The following is a 5,401-nucleotide window of genomic DNA, read 5'->3' as shown; positions in this document are numbered from 1 at the left end:
TATCTTCAACACACCCGCGTCCTATCTTTACCCCTCCTTTTTCAAAATATTGTATCAAAGTGAAGTCAACATGATGAACTATAATTGAAAGGGAAATTAATATATGATAGTGTAACCGAGCGTTGGCACTTAGATCTTTATAGCACAAGAATGACACAGGCTTGGAAGGGAAAACAGTCTCGTTTACTTCGTAAGCAGATAAGAAGTGAGTTAGTTACAATGTGAGAGCCGGAATACCTTTTTCCAAATACGGAAACCCAGAGGGGATAAAATACATTCACTCTTCACCAGTCCCATACTAGTCTGTTACAATAGTAACCCGTTTTGGTAGATGTCAGATACTGTAACTGGCAGCAGTGATGGTGGATGATCAGTACAGAAAATGGATGCAATTATCATTATTATGACGATCTGTAAATAAATTGATACAAATAAATTGATTAAGGATTTAGATTTTTTTTAATTTTTTTTATTGTAATCGTTATCTACATATACCACCACACTTCCTCCATATGTCACACATTGTATCACCCCAACCAGCCTCCTACAGAATCATCTTTCCCAATCCAAAGCAACTTGTAGTAGTGTGATTGTTCTGCCCTCTGATTTATTTAGGTAAGCAAAAAGGTTATACATTGATTGCAGTAATTCAACATAATGCATGTTTAATTATTGACATAAAGACACGCATAGAGTGTTACATTACTTTCTGTTGAAATGCTGAACTTTTTTTTGATACGATGCAAATGCTTCATCGTGGGATAGGGAACCTGGCAGTTTTGCCGCTATATCTAGCGACTTAATTAGTCAAAAGCGACTAGCGACCTTTTGTCAGTTGTAAATACGTAAATAGTTTGTATGTCTACATTCATTAGGCCACTGCATAAAAAAGAAAAGAAAAAAAGCTTACCATACACTTATATGGCAAAGTGTTTATTTACGTATTTACAAAAAATATGTATTTTTTATTTTTTGTAAATACGTAAATATTTCGTTTGTAAACTATCTACCTGCTTAGCCTTTTCTATTTATTTTACCTCTTTCAGAATTGCATATTATGCAAATGTGTTGATTACGTCATCTAGCTACTTTTGGGAGAGCTAACAGCTACTTCCCTTATAGAGGAGTTGGCAACACTGGAACCTGGCAGTAGTGAACAAGTTGCGCACACGGTGAAAGCCTCAAATGTATGTATCTCTGTTGTTACGCTTTGTAGTTTTGTAGTTGTCTCACATCTTAGATAATATGTATGAGTGACCAAGATTTACTTTTTATGATCTGTGTTAGTTTGTTGATCTGCAATGTGAAATTATCAGTAATTTACGGCTAATTTATGACCATGTTAGCATACCATTTATTTGTCATCCTGTTGATGACTAACGTTAGCACTTATTAGCCACCCGTGCTGTACTAATATAGTAACTTTGCTATGTTAGTTAAGAGACTTCCTAAGTCTATTTTGTGTTTCTTGTGTATTCCAGTTTCACTCACATAAGTTCTCAACTGACATATTGGAAAGCATCAATTAAGGAGTAAGGCGAAAATCGAGTTTGGCTGACTGTTTAACTGCGTTAACGCACTGGTCGTGTAGAAATTATAGCAGGAACAGTACAGTGATTGCCACGTTAGCTTTGTGTGGGAGAGAGATTGGAGCTGGGAAGCTATAGGAAATTCCACACGGCAGGAAATTCTACTAAACTATGGACATTTGTTTCCAGTAACCTCCACTGTAATGTGTTGCGTGCGTCCTGCAAAATAGACCAAAATCTAACCTAAATTAGACCTTAGGTACAATCTTATATAACCGTGATACATGTGACAAACAAAAATATAACTTGAATTAATTGAATTGGAAGAAGTTAGTAACATAAAGTATTTATAGTAGAGCAAGAGAGATAACATTTTAATTATCAATTATAAAACACTGTATGGGGGGGGTCTAGTCACTTTTCTTATTATATTCCGATACAGAGGGGGAAGACCCCGCGTGGTTTCGGGTGAGGGTTGCCTGTTATACTATGATAAACTTTATACTTTTGATAAACCACATTCAACTTTCTGGCTGATAACCATTGATTTCCTCCCTTCCAGCTTTCAAAAAGGTAGCATGGCACATCATGTACCACCAAACTATATGCCACCAACTATATGCCACCAAACTATCCAATGGACGGTATGCCACCAAACTATCCAATGGACGGTATGCCACCAAACTGTCCAATGGACTATATACCATTAAACCAAGACCATGTGCCAATACAAGTCGTGACTCACATGCCGCAGAGACAAATTGTTTATGTGGAACCCCCCATGCCAAAGGACTATGTCATATGGTCAGTGCTCAGTCTCATCTTCTGTAACCCATTCTGCTTGGGGTTCGTTGCCTTCTGCTACTCCATAAAGGTGAGTATAGCAGCACGACTGTTGCTTTTAAATAAATGTTCCAAATTTTGAAATGCATAAGTTCCAGATTTTTAAACACTGTTGCTCGACCTAAACTCTGGACTCCTCAGAATGTAAAATTAAGAATAGACTGTTTATTCCAGCTCGGATGGCATTGTAGCTCCGTATACAGATATAGACTAGAATGACAGACTTGAGATTCTGTTGGGTTCTGTTTTGTTGTGATACTGTCATTTGATTTTGATGTCCTGTGAAACTACCGGAAGTCTAAGAGTGAGATTCTGCAGAATATTTGTTTGGCATATTACCAATATTCCACGTGTTAAAATCTTAATGTAATTTTTTCTCTAATTGTAAACTTTGGTCTTACTCTTAATTCAATTATTTTCCGGCACTTGATGTATCTATAAAGCATTTTAAATGAGCTTTGTCTATCAATGGCTGAGATAAACTGTGTGTTATTTTAACAATATATGAGTTTTACAATAATGATGTTGTCTTATAGTCACGGGACAGGAAAATGGCTGGGGACTATCTGGGAGCCGGAAGTTATGGATTCATTGCTCGTCGCATAAACGTCCTTGCTCTTTTGATAAGTCTTGCTGCTCTTGGCGTTCTGTTTAGTCAAATATATAGTATAATCATGCTAATTCAAAGAACATTTGAAAACTTTAATTGAAAAGTCAATGACATCTTGACATTTTGGGATATTACTGTATTTATCTGGCATACAATACTGTATTTGTACACTTTGGTATTTCAGTTTGTTGTCATCATGTTCATGATGTTTCAAGTTATTTTACTGTTCTCTCCTGTAAGATCCTTTGTTTATATTGTGTAAAACAAAACAAAAAAACTTGAAAGATGTTTATTCATGGAAAGATTTTCTCTTCTTAAATAAAAAATGGCCAAAGTTACATTGTACGGTTACTGAATTACTACATCTTTTTGAACACAGTGATCACACTTATATTTGTTTTTTGTATTTATATTTATATTTGAAGTTACAGGCTGATAATTACTTCCTCAAATCTGAATTTTTGAGAGTTGACCCAGAAAAGAGAAGAGACTAGTTGACAAGAAAAGAGGAATTATGAAAGATGCAATATGACATTTGTTGCATGTATTCACTCACGTTGCAGAGTGACTTTTCTTATTTCCAAATTCAACTATGTAAAGAAGAACAGAACAACTTGAATGAACGAAGGATGGGGCAGTATTAAGTGATTCTTTCAAATTTGTGTCACTTTAGCCATAGATGGTCACATATTATCTCAAACTGAACCGGGACAGGGCGTTTCTGTATGAAAATTGGGGTGCACGAGAACACGCGTTCAATTTAAGAATCAGTGCACAGTTTCGAACACTTTGGTGGTTTAAGAACACATTTCCAGGCGTTCATGAATCCGGCAGACATCTTTTCTTAGGTTGGTCTTTCGAAGTCCGTAAAAAGATATTTAAAAGACCAAAACCTTGCGCCACCTGAACAGTTTTTTCCCCACGGCAGTGGGGCTCACAAAAAAGCCCCCTGCATCACACTGACTTTGGGTTTGCTAATTCCAATTCACTGCATCTTAGCCCTGCACGTGCCCAAATTATTTATTATTATTTAATATTCTATCTTGTAAAACATTTGTCTTTTAGTTTTGTTTTTGCTATTTTGTTGGTATGTTATGTGTTTTATGTCCTATGCACCAACCACACCAAGTTAATTACCTTGTATGTGTAAATATACTTGGCCATTCAAAATAATTCTGATTCTGAAATAACAGATTTTAGACAGTTGTGTGCTTCCAGAACATACTGAACATGGGGCTATATTTTTTTCTCAACAACCCATCATTTATTTCTTAGTATTTGTATCAAATCGAAATACTTCAAAATATGATTTTCAAATATCCAAAAACTGGTAATCACAAAATATGATAAGATGACAAATAAACTAGGGTCTGTATTGAAGGAAATTACCTAAAGTATCTCTAACAAGATTAGTAGTTCTATAGCAGCTTTATGCACCAAAGGGATATTTATTTAAGATGATGCAATTTCGACATCACGGTCATCTTACTAATAATACTCATACCAATTTTATTTATTCACTTAAACGTCACTATTCATCAAAAATTTAAAAAAATCTTGAAACTCTTGGTAAGTAAATTCAGAGTACTATCAAAACAAAATATGACAGCATAAATACCTAACAAAATGCTTTCTTTCAGGTCTGTCATTTCTAGATCGTAGTCACTGCATTTCTACTCTGAAACCACAGTCACTTCTAAACCTTTGTAACGACAGTTATGAATCAATGAAACTGACCTCATCAATATCACACCAATGCTGCCCATCCAAAGGAAAGCAAACAGCCTCACCTCTATGAGTTCTGAGACGTGCGTACAGTTGAAGGGTGATTCCATGCAGTTAGAACCTGACTCTCGACAAGATATATACAGTAGCGGCAACCTTCTGGACATACAGTATATGTCTCATCCTTTGACTGCTCTGCAAATCCACTCCATCTCAGTATGGAAGGGGATTTTTTATCAGACCAATGAATTGAGGGCATGAAATTCACTACTGCTGCCCTCCCATTGCTGCCTCATGACAGAAGGATACAATTGCAGCAGCATCACCATCGTTGAGCCAGTGGCTATAGGAGTTGACATATTAGAAATGCGAAAAAAAATCATGCGGAAATATTCCAAGAAATGTCTATGAACATTGTCAACCTGAAAATGGCAGCATAGGAAACAAAGGCACGTGGGCAAAAAGTTCTTGTTAGCACAAAGGCTTGCTCATCTGACACTACATATACCGTACATCTATAGTTCAACTTGGCACTCTACAGTAGACCAGCATACGCGTGTATTACTTTATTACGGAAATTGCATTATTTCACTTTAAGCACATGGGCCATGGGGGCACAAACCTTCACAAAGATTCATTTTGCACTAAAAAGTTTAGTAATATTGTTCTCCCCAACTATGTACAGTTGTACAAC

The sequence above is a fragment of the Clupea harengus genome, chromosome 6 (assembly GCF_900700415.2).
Source record: "Clupea harengus chromosome 6, Ch_v2.0.2, whole genome shotgun sequence".
Taxonomy (NCBI): domain Eukaryota; kingdom Metazoa; phylum Chordata; class Actinopteri; order Clupeiformes; family Clupeidae; genus Clupea; species Clupea harengus.
Note: the sequence above shows the minus strand (reverse complement) of the source record.